Genomic DNA, 17,131 nt, shown 5'->3' on the forward strand with positions numbered 1-17,131 from the left:
GAAGTTAGTTTCTAGTATACCATATTCTCCTGCTTCTCCTAATACCTCTGTGGCAAATCCCTCCTATGCTTCCTTCCCAGACAACAGCTATCACTTGTCCTGTGTGTGCAAAGCATGCTCATTTCCCATCATATTTAATCCCAAAAATTATTTTATAGGGTGGCTTTGCTTAAAATAGATGAGGTGAGATTTGGAATGGTTAAACAATTTACTCAGCATTGCTCCATGAGTGCTTAGGTTTATTTCTGACCAGGTCTCTGAGTCTGAGTCAAGATTTTAACCATTACGCCTCACACCCCCTCTCCGTGACCGGCCTCCAGTGAGTGGCTCAAGCCTGGGACTTCTCACAAATACATGGCTGCGTGGCAGCACGTGAAGGGAGCCTGACTATGCACTGCTATGCTCACTTCCACCTCTTTCCTTCCTTAGAACTTGCTGCCCAAGGTGCTCGTCTTACAACTAACACTAAGTGATCTTCCATTAAAAACTTTCTTAAATTCTTCATCTTCTCAAACTGATTATTTCAAAATCATCTTCCATTCCTTCCTATCCTTTTTCTTCTATATCTAATTTTCTCAACAAAGACATGCTCCCCTCCCCCATGCCCTCAAAAGCAATATTTCATTACTCTGCATTTTTAAAATAGATTCCTGACTTTGTTCTAGGATTCAACATCAACGTCCAGGCTAACTTTCCTCCCTTTGACCTCTTTCTTGAATCCAATCAATATCACATATACTTGCAGGTCAGCTTCTCTGTTCTTCTAGCCCTTTATCTACAAACTTCTGTGGATTAGTCATGACATCAATTGTAGGTTTTCAGAGGAAGTACTACAAAACACGTCTAACCTCTTTTATGTCATCTACTCTGGTTCACTCCTTAAGGATTTAGTTAAACCCTTCTTGAAGCTACGTATATTTTGAGTATGTCCTTCTATCATCTCTACCAGGATCAAGTCCCATAAGCTTACCATCTAATAATAATGGCTTTAAAAAGCACCAATACAATGTTCAAGGATCTTCCATGCTATGTGGGAAAGGGTTAACTCAGCAGGCTCGATTTGCTCAAACCCTACACATTGCCAAGAGAACCCTGTTTTCAGGACTGCCCTTGACCAGCTCACGGGAGATGAGCTCTGAGCCCTTGGAATATTCTGCCTACAAAAAGTTTTTTATATGCATGAAGCCTTTGGTCACATAGTACCTATTTGATCAGACAGTTCAGTTAACAAAGTGACTTTTGATAAACTCCCGTCTTTGCTCTGGGGAGACTGAAGCCTGAGTAGCTAAGTCCGTCATACAGGTACTGTGTGCCTACATGACTGAACTCCAACAAAAATCTAGGACACCAAGGCTTAGGTGAGCTTCCCTGGCTAGTAAAACTTTGCACAAGTTGTTACACATTGTTGCTGGGAGTGTAACTCCACTAGAAGAGAAAACCTGGAAGCTTACTTGGTTTCTCCCCAACTTCACCCCATGTGCCTTTTCCCTTTGCTGATTTTAATCTGTACCCTTTGGCTATTTAAACCATAACCATGATGATAGTAAATGCTGTGACTCCTTCTGGTGAATCACCAAGGCTGATGGTGGTCTCAGGGACCCCCACCTACATACGTGCCCTTTCTCTTCTTTCTAGTTGAATCATCTACATTCCTGTGAGAATTATGAGAGTCTTACCATAATACTCTGTCCTATTAGAAAAGAAAAGAAAATATGATACTTTCACCAAATCTTTTTTTTACTCAACTTTTGCTTTTTTTCTCTTAAAGCCACAAAAATGACTCTGCCCAAGAATATTGCTGCTGAAGCAAAGGACACAGCAGAATACACGGGACTTAAACATTTTTTGAAAGTTTTAAAAATTATCCAAAAATGAAATATGTAGATGTTAACCAAAAGGCTTAAAAAATTTATGGGAAAGCAATTTATGGCATTAAACCTATAACTTTACTGGCACTAAACCTATATGAAAAGTGTATTTACTGGATGAGTATATATGTGGAGTGATGCGTTTATCACTATATGTGAAGCTCTTTTACATCCCTTACTTATAATAAAGCATTCTTCCCTTTCTTCAGTCTTCAAGTACCTACCCAGTGCTAAAATTTGTCTTTTTGCTGTCTTTCACATTTTCAAACATTTTTATACATACTTATTTTGATTCCCATTTTTGTCTCACAGATTAAAATCTGTGAATTCTTTGGCATCAAAATCTCTGAATACTTTCCAAATGTTCTATGAATCATAATGAAATTCAGAATACCACAGACTCGGTTTGTAAAACAATGATACACAGATGTAACCCCAAGACACAGGCACTGCCTTCTCAGACTTCCCCATCTCAGTTACCAGCAACCAACCCTGCCAGCAATTTAGGCACAAACTCCCCCTCATCTCCTCCCCTACCCACCTCTCTCTCCATATCCACACCATCAGCAAATTCTGTTGGCTCTAGCCCCAAATCCATGCAGAATCCAGCCACTTTCACCACCACCAGGCCCAAGCCACAAGTCTCGCCAGCAGCAGGCTCCAAATTAGTCTTCCTATCTTCACTCTTACCTCCCTAAGGGAATTCTTAACAAAAGAGCCAGAGTGATCCTGTTCAATGCAATTCAGATTATGTCACAGCTCTGCTTCAATGGCTTCCCATCTCAATCAGAGTAAGCACCAAAGTCCTGATAACCATTCTCAAGGCACTACATGGTCTGGCCACATTACCTCTCTGCCTTCATGTCTTACAACATGCCCTGTGCCTCTCTCCCTCTCTGCTCCAGCCATGCTGGCCTCCTTGGTATTCCTGTATGCAGAAGGTATACTCCCTCCTTAGTTCCTATACACTGGTTCTTCGGCCTTGAATGCCCTAGATATCCACAAGCCTTGCTCTCTCACCTCCTTTAAATATTTGCTCAAATGTCATTTTCTCAGTGAGGCCAGCAAAGGCCATCTTATTTAAATTCATCCTTACCACACCCAACCACCACCATTCCCTAACTCCCTTCTGGATTTTATTTTTCTTCATGGCACTTATGACCTTCTAATTTACTATATAATTTACTTATTTCTTATGTGTGCCTGGCTCCCGTGCTCTAGAATGTAAGCTCCAGGAGGGCACTTTGCTTTGTGCTATATCCCCAGCACCTAAAAGAAGGCCTAGCACTTGATAAACACTCAGAAAATTCATACTGAATGGATAAATTTAACTAATGTGTCCAGATGTAAACCCTTAAATACTCAGGGATAATTATACAACTACATAAATGTAATTACATAAAATGAAGCAATAAAAGCCTTTGTGTACCAAGACAAACCATTTGGAGGTAAAACATACTACACTGATTGAACCTTCAAGGTTACCCAGGGTGATTTTTATACAGTTGACAAGTGAGCTTCAGTCATACCCAGGCCCCTCCCAACCCTCCTGGAGGCACAAGGCTCTCACTAAGTCCAGCCCGGTCTGCTAGGAGGCTCACTTTATCCCCAGTCTCTCCATGCAGTTACGGTATTAATGTGCCTAGCACACCTCTGACCGCAGTCCACTCCCTGAATGTCCCTTGTTATTTCCTGACATTCCATGAATGGTTTTCATGAGTCTTCTCAGGGTCTTTTTCTAAATGCCACCTCAAAATATTTAGCACCTTGCATGGGACTAGACATCTCACCCATGCAAGGGTGCCTCACCTACCTGTGCCCAGACCAGCTGCTTTTCCCGTTCTGCTGGATGATTGTTCCTGTGCTAAGACTTTACCTTAGGTAAAGTTCTGTTTTGAAATTTAAAGTGATTCCCTTCATGTGCCCACTTCTATTCCCAAGGATTCCCAAGGATTATGATTATTTTTTAACAGTTTGATACCAGGGCTTTATTAGTGTTATTATTTGCAGTGTGAAAAAAATCTTTCTGTATTGCTAACTTTTCTTGTATCTAGAGAATCCAAAAGAATAAGAATATTCTCTAATTATTATTTCTTCTACACCACCATTCCTATTATTTTGTGGTAAAAAAAACTTCTTACAGTGAGTATTTAGCTCTGTCTATAAAGTGTTACTAGTCAGGAAACAATCATTTGAGGAAAAGCAACGCTTTACTAGACAGCTGGTTACACACACTACGTAGAACAAGAGAATAATCTCTGAATTGATGGCCATGGATCCACAGGATGAAAAACATGCTCCAGCTCAGTTCCATATTTGTAAAATGACGATAGAAATGCCCATGTACCAGGACTGTAGAAAAAGTTAATGATAATTTGAGCAATGTGCTCAGAGTCATGACTGGCATATAAAAGGTACTTAACAATTATAATTTTTTTAAAAAATACTCCAACTTAGACCCTGACACATGGCCAAATATTTAACATCTATGTCTGTATGCATGTACAAGGTCATGAAATTTTAGCTCAAAGTCACGTCTTGGAGAATCAACTGTGTATATTTTATTGCCTTTCACATCCTACTCTGGTAGTGTTAGCCCCATTCTTTGCATCTCCTAATCAAGGCCTATACCATTCCCTCCATATACTTCTCTACCCAAACTTTTATAAACATCTACCAATTTCACCCCATGTCCACTCACAGCCAGACTCTATCTAGCTGCTTCTTTTGGTCAAACATGATGGAATTCCTCTTTGTCGCTGGAGAAACTCCCTCTTGTACTAATCTTCTTTGTCAAAACTTTTTCTCATGTCTTGTCCTAAATGGATATGGAGACTAGATGACCACCTGTCAGGTGACTCTTGAGTGAAATGGAAAGTAGGGGAGGAACATGACTTAGGATCCCTCAAAATTCAGTATTTTATGAAGTAACTGACTCTTTCAATGACACCTTGTCCCTTGTTGTGCTCTCCCATGGAGGCCAAATCTCACATTCTCCCAGGCTACAACAAGCAAGGCAGAGCCAGCCTCTTCAATTCATGCAGACAACTTAGTTCTCTAAGTGACTCTCTAGGACTCTCCTGGCACTTTCTTCATTTGAAATCACCATTTGTCTACATATTCTCTATGAATACTTTGTAATCTTCACAGGTAAATTCTGTTGCTTTGGAGATATTTCTAACTTCCTCAGTGACTTAAGAAAGCTCAATCCTATTTATCCATTTACTTCAATCCCTACCATAAGTATCAACTTCTATCTTACTGCTCAGGTGCACACCTACCCACTTATTCATCTCCAATTGACTCCTTAGTAAAATCTTCACCACTGATACTTACTCAAGAGTTTTGCCTCTTTCAAAAAGCATTCAGTTTTTCCTTTATCACCTATACACTGGGACAGTGACATACCATCCAAATTTAGAAAGAATGAGAATATCCAGTGCCAAGTATATTGTCTCTAAATTTATCCTAATATCCACATCTTTAATCCCAAACAGAAAGAAGTCACAAAGAGTGCCATACTGAAAAACAGGAGGAAAAGCAAAAGATCTTTCAGGAGATGGGGAGCACACCCATGCCTCAAAGCCCTCTGTGGAAGGCCCATCACTGTGGCTATCTAGGGAATGGTGTAGGTTCAGGCCAACAGGAGACAGAAGAACCAATGAGAGCTCATTAGTCAATTAGCATAAAAACCTACAGATTCACCCTCTTTTCTACAATCCTTTCAGTACACCATGGCCATAGAGTAGTATTATAGATTCAAAAGATCTGATGTGGAGTCTATCAAGGGTTGAATTTTGACCCATAAAAATTCATATGCTGAAATCCTAACCCCCGATACCTCTGAATGTGACCTTATTTGGAAACAGGTCAAATTGGTTAAGTTGAAATCATAGTGGAGTAGGGCAGGCCACAATCACATATGACTACTGCCTTTTTAAAGGCGGAAATGTGGAGACAGACAGACAGAATGCCATGTGAAGAAGAAGACAGAGATCAGGGTGAAGTCTCTATAAGCCAAGGATGCCAAAGATTGCCAGAAAACCACCAGAAGCTTGGAGAAAGGCTTCATAACCTCAGAAGGAACCAACCTACCGACACCTGGATTCTGCACGTCTGGCCTCCAGCACTGTGAGACAATACATTTTTGTTACTTAAGCCACCCAGTTTGTGGTACTTTCTTACTGCAGTCCTAGCAAACTGATATAAAATTCTAAGCTCTACGATTTTCTCATTTCTAAAGTAGGCATTGTAATTGTTACTACATCTACACCAATAAACAACAAATACATAGTGCTTACTAAGTGCCATGAACTATGCTAAGTATTTAACATAGATTAACTCATTTAACCTTTAACATTTATTCCTCATCCCCTTTTCACAGCAGAGGAAAATGAGGCATAGACCAATTAAATAAATTACCCACAATCACATACAAAGTGACGGACCCAGGATACCAACCCCGGCAGTCTGACCAATACCACTCAGGAAATAACTATCTCACAAATCATAAAGTGCCTCACAAACCAAAGAAGTCACCAGCATCACATCATTTCCCTACTCAAGAGCTTCTATTTCCCTCAGCAAAATGAACTACTTCCTCGTCTAACAGTTCTCACAATCCAGCTCTGGCCCACCTTCTCAATCTCGTCACTCATTTCCTCTCTACATAAACTCTCCCTTCAGACTCATCTGCTCATCCTTGCTTGAGCACAACTCACATTTGTGTCCTTTATCCCCAATTTTACTCTCTTTCATGAGATTCCTTCTCTCCACCTGCTCTATACCCAACCTGGTACTTTTCTCACTCAAAGAACACAATGTTCTCTAATTAAGCCTTCCCTGGCAACTCCAAGAGATCTGCGCCTGAAAACATTCCTATGCATTGCTCAGTATTCTTTGAAAATTCACAGATAGTACCAGCCACAAAGGTACTTGTATCATCCTATGAGATGATGGAAGAAATAAAATATCTATTCAAATCATTAAAGAAAAATAAAGTAACTTTGCAGGAGAATGACAAAGTACTATTGAAATTTACAGAGGATAGTTAACACTTCTGGCTGGGGTGAAGAAGGAAGGATGCACTGAGGAGGTAGTATGTGAATGGGGTCTTAAAAGGGGATGAAGAAGAATATTTACAGCTTTAATTATCCCTACTGTACATTTAGTATTAATTATATGCATACCGAATTATTTGGATATAGTGTTATCTTCCTTTCTCACATTTATTGTTTCAGTCCTCTCTGGGTCCAAAAGGGATTTGAGGCAGATCTCACCTACTCATGTATAAGCTGCTGGGAAGCAAGACCTTAGTCAGCTTCGTGTTTCCTTTAGTGTAAAGCACCACTGAGTACATGCAATACAGGCCTTCAAAAAATAGGTGTGGAAAACAATAAGGGAATACGAGAAGGAAAGGAAAAAAAGAAAGAGAATGTCATAAAAGGAGATGAGTGAATTCCCATGCTTTTTCCAAGAAGTTTGCCTCATTCTGGCAGCCTCTCCATTTCTGCTTGCTCCTCTTCTGGTGCCTTTGCTCTGCTGGCTGACCTGCTAGCAATGCTTTCTCCCTTCCCCTTTTTGGCATAAAATCTGAGGCCCAATTCATTCTTCCCCCTCCTAGCTGAGTATTCTCTGCCCTTGAAACCCTCGATCTCCTCCTCCTTGCAATCCTACTGCATGCATTTATCTCCCTTCAGCATTTAACTGTTCTCATGAAGTTTCACACTCAGTTATCCTTCTCCAACCAGATTTTATATCTCCTCAAAGCTGGAAACCATGTCATAATTATTTTGCATGCCTCTCGCCTTCCCTCCACCCAGATATCCCCTCAAACACAGAAGTACCTGGCAAATACTTGCTGAATGACTAAATCCTTTCAGTATTTCTGCTGCTAAAGTACAATGTTCTTTCATCTGACTCTTCAAGTTCAAAAGTACACTGCAAAAAGTTATATATCAAAGCATTCATTCCCAAGTAACACAGATTTATCTTTTCTAAAATTTGCAATCACTCAACCAAATGTCAGTTACTTCACCAACAAGAAAAAAAAAAGGTGCAAGCACACAAAGAAGGATCTGTAAAATAACCACCCTAACACTGCTAGCTAAAATCAACTTCTTTAGGCACAGAGTTTATCATTTTGTGACAATTTGGTAATGTAACTATTGCCATACATACCTTCCCCAAGAAAGAGATACTGGAAATAGTCCAACAATCTAAAATTTGCAAGATGAACTTTAATAGACCAAGGTGAAATTGCACCTTTAAAGTTCCCATAGCAGATACCCAAATACCATTTGTTTATTTGAATTTTATACAGAATAATGCTATGTAAGTCACATTAAGTCTAAAAATTTTAATGGTAAAAATCTTAGGACTCTAACATAGCACATGGATAATAGGATAAATCCAACCTGAACAATACTGGTTTCTTTAGGAAAAAAAATAGATTTTAAAATTTCATACTATAGTTTAAGAAGGAATAAACTGAACTGTTACGTAAAAGCAATATATAGATTCCTATCTTCGTCCCTATTTCTCCTGGGTTCTCAGTAAACCAACAGGCTGTAACTTTTGAAGACTAAAGATTACAATAGAGGAGGAAGAGAAAAGAAATAACCTCAAAACTAAAGGGGCCAGCAAAAGACACTCCTACCTAAAATAATTTTGTTTTCAGGTTTTCAGTGTTTCCAAAAATTGGAGTTTCTTTTGAGAAATGTAATTGTGAAAAGCATTTCAAAATTGCTTTAAAACTACAGGCTATAAAACAAAGGTGAAACACTTAATTCTAAATGCCCATGACAGTGACTTTGCTGAGCTCCATTTCTTGGCACCCTCACACCCATTGACCCAGTGTCAGCTCACAGTGCATTTTCCAAACACCTTTTACTGCATCAAAATGAAACTGCTTTCAAGATACTTCCGCCTTAGTTTTAATATACCTGATTTTAATATTGAGAAAAAGCAGAACCATGGGTCTAAAACCACAAGATTAATTATCCTGGGGATTCTACCTTCCTAAACAAAATGAAACAAAGTTCATAGTCTATTTATAAAAATACTGTGATTGCTTTTAACCATAAACACTGCTGCAAGAAGCTTGGTATGAGAGAAGTTTCCAGATTCTCTCTGACATGGGCAACCTCCATATTTTGTCTACAAGGCAGATGAATGCCCTGTGCATTAATGTGACCACTGAGATCCCTTCCCTCCTGCTGCCAAATGGTTCTATCATAGAAAATGGGGTAGATAAAGGTAAAGATATGAATGACAGTCCAAATGGAACGCCATAGTTTGCTGCCAAGGCTGTTTTTTTCTTTTAAAGATCTTTGTCAATCAGGTATTTCTTAAAAATTTTTTAAATGATATAAAAAGGAATGTGAGAAAAATGACCGTTTGAGGACAAAACATATTAAGGTTTTCTAGAATAAAAAAAATGTAAATGACAATCTAAGGTACATTAAGGTGTTGATGGATATGTCAATTAAATGGATTGTGGCAATTATTGCACAATGTATATGTACATGAAATCATCAGGTTGTACACTATGAATATATATAATCTTTGTCAATCAGGTATTTCTTAAATTTTTTTTAAATGATAAAAAAAAGGAATGTGAGGAAAAATGATCTGTTTGGGGGACAAAACATATTAAGCATACAGTAGAGGAGTTTTGTAATGTTTACCTAAATGAAAGGTGGAAAGAATCTTACATATGATCAATATGTAATCAGTCAATAAATATTTTGTTCTAATAAAAATGCTAAGTAGAAAATGTAAAAATGTATATAAAATATCTTTATGTAAAACATTACAACTAACCATTTCTTCTACATTTATACAATTAAATAATTTGTAATTCTTTAGATTTTCAAATTCAGATGAGCAGAAGTCATAAATTAGAGCCCCAGAAGAAAAATTCTAACATCCCTTCAAGGCAAACTCACTTAAACCTTTCTAAACAGAGAAGGTCTCCTTCAGAAATCCATCCTCAAGGACAAAAACATTCAGAAAAACTTCCCTGTATTTAGCATAAATCCCTCTTGATTCTTGCTTTAAGTCAATTTCCCCTTCTTTTTCTTGAGGGAAGATGGAAAACAGCTGTTCAACATTCCCTTTCAGGTTACTTTTTTCCTTCCTGCCAGGACCCTTCCCCCCTTGGGAGAAATGTAAACACTGCAGGTGATTCCAAAATTATCCATGGAGTTGGCGAGCCTGTCCCATTCATACCTCCTGGAATGACATCAAACTGCAAAGGCCCCAAGAAAGTCTTTTTTTCCCCAGAATTTGTGGAATTCTAGAAATCCATCGCTTATAGTCTGTCCTTAGATATATTCAAACAACAAAAATAGCAGTGGCAGCAAGAAGAAAAGTTTACAGTCAGAACTGCCTGGAAGATAAACAGCACTGTCCTGCAGCCGGCTCGACTCTGTGGGTTGGGTGTTGAGTGCACCTTGGCATGAAATATTTTTAAACTATTTAGTGATTTTTATCACACAATTCTGGAGTTTCTTGTCACTGAGGCAATTTTCTTTATGTGAGTAACTTTAGAAATGCAATAACCCTTTCAATACTCCAATTTAAAGGTCTACTCTGTAAACAAAAGTAAGCATTTCCAGTCAGTTACTTCTCTAAATGAGTAATCTGTACCAGATTCACAACGTAATCTGCAGATTACTACATTTTACACCAAAATTTATACAACGAACACTAATGTTGCTACCTCCTACTTCAGGAATTCCTAACAAACATCCTCACGTTTCTTGCAGTAGCCATTTGACAGCAACAGTAAAGCTGATATATTGCCTGCGTACTTCATCAATAAAAACATCACAGCCCCACAAGCTTGGTGAGCCATTTCCTTTTAAGAGTTATGAAATGATGATTCAACTTTTTGTGGTGTAACCAGCATGCATTAAATGCCTATTGCTTAGCATCTAAGTTCTTTACACATGAGAAAAATTCAAAAGCCCTGATTTAATTAAGAAACAGCTTCACAACTTTATGGCATTTATGTATACAATGAATATTTCAAATGGAAAGATGTAAATGACAGCATTTTAAACTGACTGTGGATCTATTCAATTTCTACTAAAAGAGCACAAATATTAATTTAAACCCTTAGTATGATTATCCCATCTTTCACACTAACTGGAGAGAAGACAGGCACTATTAAGTCTATAAATCATACCAATAAAAAAGTTTTGTTTGGCATGCAGACACATACATTCAATTGCAAACTCCTTATGATCCCAAGACAAAGCAGATGGATACAACCCACAATGGACATGTCACATATGCATAATTGATAGCTAACTTCATATATGTCTTCTGTTATATTTTTTATAACAGGACTATATTTATGTAATGGTTATAATTATTCCCAAATATAAAATGTCAAAGCAAATTGTGCTTATTAACAGTATTGTTTATAACTTCTACATATTACCAAAGAAGCAAATTCTGTTCTTTTAGCAATTGTTTACTACCATTTGAGGACAACACTCACCAAGATCATGTTAACAGAATACTCCAAGGGAGTTGAAACAAATAGAAGGAAATCCAGTGATAATAAATACACATTAAAATTCATAGTGTCACTCTAAATTAAAAACTGAACAAACTACTCCATTCAAGAAATAAACAGATGGCCTAGACAATCTTTTCTTCTCTTTCCAAATTAAAACCATTCCCTTTCCCATCTGAAAGAGGATCTGGAATCCACACCTTCAACAGGCTGGAGCTTGTCTACAAATGGCAGAAGTTAGCAATACAGTCAGTAAAGGGAAAAGACATGAAGCCGAGAACTGAACAACCAGCCTAGGGCTCTGCAGGAATTAGAAGAGGCCCCACAACAGAGTCCTTACAAGGCAGGACAGAGATAGAGAGGAGTGGAAGAGGAGGGGGCTGCAGAAAGGGGATCTGTAAATAGCCAGTTACAGAACCCTGCAAAGCACAGAAGCATTCTAGGGAGCTGACAGTTCATGGGCAGTACTGAGTAATAATAGAGATAATAATCTAAGAAAAATGAGATTTAGGAGTCCTTGATAATATGAATTTGGAGTTACAAAGAGAAAAGTAGAATTAAATGTGCAATTTAGGTTAATTTCATATTTAAATTATGCTACTAATTGCTTGTCAAATGAAAGACAAGTCTCTTACCTTCAGAATTTCCATTTCCATATCCCTAAAATGAGGTAAGACACCTGCTCTACATTGCTCTGCCTTTCCACTAAGCTAAAATATGAAAACATTATGATTCTTTGGGGAAAAGTTAAAAGTATTAGTCAATTTTAAAATGCAAGTATTCGTATGGCTGTATGGTCAGTGGCTTTTCCTTTCCTTCAGTTGTCTAAATGCAAATGCATTTATAAGCAGGAGTTTATTAATTCTAAGGGTCCCTCATTATTCCATCTGCAATACTTTCTACTTCTCTTTCTAGTTTGATTCTTTTATGCAACATTTCACCATTAGCTAACCAAACCACTCTTCTATACATAACTAGAAGTTGTGAAACACTAAAGTTAGATGATCAGAATTTGAGATTACATTTATTTACTATACACATAGAAAGATTTTCTTTAAAGAATAATTATTTCAATTTAAAAAATCCACTTATGAAAATTTTAATTTTTGAAAGTGAATATTAGAAAAGGGCATTAGAGTTGAGAAGACTTTTGAAATATCCATTTCTAATTATTGCTATCACCAAATGGAAGCATGAATGAGTCTGGGATTTTAGTTTCTGCTTCTAATTCACCATATGAATATCATAGGAAAATAATTTTCCTTTTTGGTACTATGGACTTATACACTTGCCTCACTCCCATGTTGAACACCATCTTGAGGTCTAAAGAATTTTTTTGTGTCACTCAAACATCTGCTGGTAATTTGGTGACCCCCCCAATTGCCCCGAGTTTTATTCTACAAATCACTATAGAGGAAAATAACATTATTCCAAGATAAGAAAACCTAAAGGCATTTGCTATGGTTTGAATGTTTGTCCCATCCAAAACTTATTTTGAAACTTACTCCTCAGTATGTCAGTATTGAGAGATAGGGCCTTTAAGAGGTGATTAGCTCATGAGGGCTCTGCTCTCATGAATGGATTAATGTATTCATGGATCAGTGAGTTAATCAATTAATGGGTTATCATGGGAATGGGACTGGTAGTAACTATAGGAATAGGAAGAGAGACCTGAGCTAGCATGAACAGACCCCTTGCCAGGTGATGCCCCGTGCCACTTCAGGACTTTGCAGAGAGTCCCCACAAGCAAAAAGTCTCTCACCAGATGCAGCCTCTTGACCTTGGACTTCTCAGCCTCCATAATTGTAAGAAATAAATTCCTTCTCTGTATAAATTACCCAGTTTCAGGTATTCTGTTATAACCAACAAAAAATGGGCTATGATAGCATTTAATATAGTAATAAGAACTGTCCTACCCTTCGCTCAGACACATTCTTTCAGGAAAGTTACTGGTTGTAGAATCTCCTCAGGTGCTTTAGCCACTCCTTCAAAATGGCAAAGATCCAGCCCTCCCTCAGGTAATGGAATAATGGTATCCACTATGATGAAGTTCCCTCTACCACAGGTTCTAGTTCTCCTCAAAGGCCTGCCACAAACACATCCCAGGACAATAACAGTATTTCTCTTTTTTATTTTGGGGGGGGTACAGTGGGAATAGTAAAAAGGGTTAAGAATATTTACTATACTTAGGATTCAAACATGTTTAGTATTTAATATATACTGCAACTACAAAATGGTAATCTTGCTAGTTTCTTCACCCCTTTTGAAAATAACGATTACCTATATATTAAAACCCAAATTTAAATTTCATATCTTCTTTTTTCTTCTCTAATTATTCATTGAGACCATAACATTGAGTGAGACTCATGTAATTTCTTTCATGTAAAACAAACAGTGTGAGCCAATGCAAGTGGTAATAAATACCAAAATATTCTATAACAAATAACATTAAGAAAGGTATAAAATAATTTACTGTTTAATTACAGAATGCATTTTCATCTACAATTTCAAAACACTTTCAGATATTAAAAAAGATTTTTATAGCAGGGCACTAGCAAACATCAGTGAAGTTAAGAACTTTACCTCGTGAATAGCTACCAGGTTCTCTCAGGGCAGCACTGCTAAATATTGGACTGAACAGCTCACAAATCTCATTGAAATGAACTGTATTAGCTTATTTGTGAACTAATTTGATAAATACTAAAGTAGATGCACATACAAACATTAGTCACTAAGATGCTTGTGACCTCACCAGCAAACCTAGCTCATTTTTTACCCAGTGTTTTCCAGGTCCCCAACCTCAAAGGGAGGAACTTTAAACAGCCTCTACTCTAATTTGATAAATACTAAAGTAGATGCACATACAAACATTAGTCACTAAGATGCTTGTGACCTCACCAGCAAACCTAGCTCATTTTTTACCCAGTGTTTTCCAGGTCCCCAACCTCAAAGGGAGGAACTTTAAACAGCCTCTACTCATCAGGACCAGGAATGGGACCTAATAACCCCAACATGGCAAAGGCCTGTCCTGTATTCCCTTATAACGTTTTCTCTTTGTCAAGTTCTTTTTTTCAAGAAGTCTCTTTTATTTGATGACCACACTATTAATATTTTTCTTCCACAAATGTCATCTTAGAATATCAATATTTTTGAACTTCAATGTCAAAATGTACTCTATAGGCCACTGTGTTTATTTAACTAAAAGTTGATGAAACTGATACTAACATCATATATCAGTCAATGAAAAATAACTCTTCCCAAGCTCCAACTCTCAAGTTCTACATTAGCAGCTCTAAGAGAACTAAGGCTGTGTCTTATATACTACTGTATGTCTCCTAAGCAGCCAGCACTGTCTTGCACTTTATGCTGAACGCACACAGAGGGGTCACTAGGTGATGGAGCTAGGTGATGGAGGCATCAAAGTCAATCTTTTCTCTTCTCCATTTTTACTAGAATAGACCTTACCTACACATTCCAAAAAAGGACTTATATATGAAAAAATACTCAAATATATAGTCCTATATTTTATTTCTTCTATGTACATTACATTTTTGTGAGCCCATTTAGTCTGAATACTCTATAAAATATTGCACATCAATATTCTGCATAGATTCTCATGTGCTGAGAAAACAAAAAAATTAAAGGGATTGTTGAAAAGTTAAATTCTACAATGTGAAAAATATTGAAAAATATTTCTAAGTGAGAAAGTCCATTCTCAAATTTAATGTACTATTAACTACACTATGACGCATGAAAAAATTTTTTAAAAAGAACTTTATAACACCAAGATCCCCAGAAACTAAACGTGTCATCATCTCCTGACCTAAAGAATTCCAGGTAAAAGAGGTTCACTTCATTTTTTTTAACCAATGGATTCGGTTTCAATCTTAATGCCAGCCAGCCTGAGTGGAGGCTGCTGCCTTCAATGAGGGTGGCAAACGAAAAAGTTCTCAGGTCACCAACGTAGCTCAGATTCCAGCCGCGACAGCCTTGAGTCGATGTGGCATCGCTTAGGGAGCTCCCTGGCCTGAGTCAAGGCCCCCTCCCGTCCCGCCCGGGGCTGCCTGACCCGGGATGAGGTTTACTAACAACTTCTCCGGGTGCCGGCGGAGCGAGGGGCGCGGAAGCCAGCGCCTGGGGAGGCTCGGGCGCGCTTCCTCGCCGCAGAGGCGCGCCGCCTGCCCCAGGATCGGCACTCGCGGCCACCCGACCCCCGACGGGCTGGGGTACGTAGGGAAAGGAGGGCGCGAGGCTGCGCCGCCCAACCGGGCAGAGGGAAGCTGGAGCCCCGTGGGCCGTCAGGGAAATCGCGGCCGGGCAGGCCAGACCCGGCGCACCAAAAGCGCTCTCCGGCTCTCCTCCGTGCTCCTGGCTCGGCGCTGGGCGTTCAAGGGGAGGGAAGGGACTCGAAGCTGCTCTGCCGCCCGGAAAGCCCACGCACGGCTTGGGCTTCACGCCTCGGGCGCCCTCCCTGACCGAGCCCGGGCGCGCAGCCCGCGGCGCTCAGCGCCCAGCGCCCGGCGTGGGACGTGGCCAGCCTCCCGCCGGCGCCCGGCCAGCCCCGCAGGCGACCCGCCCGAGACTCCGGAAGAAAGTTGCGCCACGCGGGGCCCAGAACGGCGGCCGCCGCGCGCCCCTGCCCGCCCCTCAGCTTACAGCTCCTGGCCGCGGCTCGTCCTCTCCGGTGTCGCCTCCCCAGCCTCGGCCCAGGCTCCAGAGCCCCTTCCCGGCCCCTCTCACTCCAGGGTGCCCGGGCCCCCGGCCCCCTCGGAGCCGAGCCCTCAGCGCGCCCGCCGCGCCATGGGTGCCGATGGGCGCCGCGCCCCGGGATGCGCCGCTGAGCCTGGGGCGGCGCTACTGAGAGCCCACTGGCGCGGCCGGGTGGGGTGTGGACGAAAGGGGCGGAGGGCTGGACGCGCCGGGCGCTGAGGCTCCGCTCGAGGGAGGAGAAACCGCAACGTCACCAGAGCCCCAGGAGCGAGGATGGGGAGGGGGAAACGGGGACCCCCTCCCCCGGCCGCACCCGAGCTCAGGCCCGCCCGGCTTTCTCCTCCCCCTCCTCCTCTCCCGGGACTCGCCCCTGCGCTCGGCCTTCACCATTTGCCACCCTGCCCGCCAGGCCTCTTTGGCTCTAATTTGCTCTAGTTTTTTACAACCCATACCCTTTGGGTTTGACTCTGAAATCGCACCCAACGGAAAGATAACTTTTGGAGGCCCAGGGGGAGGAGCTGCTGCTTCCGTGCAGCCCTGAGACAGGAAAGTGAAAAGGACATTGAGAAGCTTTACTACCAGATCTGGTGCCCACTCCCCTCCACCTTCTCCAAAATAGTTTACTGCCCCTTTTCTCCCAATTCGCTTTTACTCTCTTCTCAAAGAGAAGGGGGGCGGGGAATCACCTATGCAGAAGCAGTTCTTGCCTTGACTGTAGTAACAAAAGACACGAAATCCAAAAGCACTGAGCCCTGCAGACTGACAGATTTCAATCATGAAAGATCGGTAAGCAGAGCATCTGATGTATCCAGCTCACAAGAAGGAATGATCTCACAAGGATAAGAGAGAGACAGAACTCATCCATTGGAGTTCTTCCGGAGGAGCATTTACAATCTTGGTAGTCATAGTCTCTTGGTGAAATTTCCTCTGTTCTCTTAAAACCAGCCACTGCATACAAACACTCTCAGCTCAGGGAGCTGTCAGCTATAACCAGGGCCATCACCTTAGGGCTAGTTTCCCCTCC

The 17,131-nt window shown here is 40.4% G+C and overlaps 1 protein-coding gene and 1 pseudogene across 1 annotated transcript in view; one reads left to right on the forward strand and one right to left on the reverse strand.

Moving 5' to 3' along the window:
• DSE (dermatan sulfate epimerase) overlaps nucleotides 1-17,131 on the reverse strand; it is a 92,988-nt gene that overhangs the window by 48,705 nt on the left and 27,152 nt on the right. The window contains exon 2 of the mRNA XM_012753223.3: nucleotides 16,054-16,240. The gene's annotated coding sequence lies outside the window, so the exon portion shown is untranslated. The remainder of the gene's footprint in view (nucleotides 1-16,053; nucleotides 16,241-17,131) is intronic.
• On the forward strand, nucleotides 5,818-16,258 carry LOC105864883 (uncharacterized; annotated as a pseudogene).

This window comes from Microcebus murinus, chromosome 5 (genome assembly GCF_040939455.1).
Source record: "Microcebus murinus isolate Inina chromosome 5, M.murinus_Inina_mat1.0, whole genome shotgun sequence".
NCBI lineage: Eukaryota > Metazoa > Chordata > Mammalia > Primates > Cheirogaleidae > Microcebus > Microcebus murinus.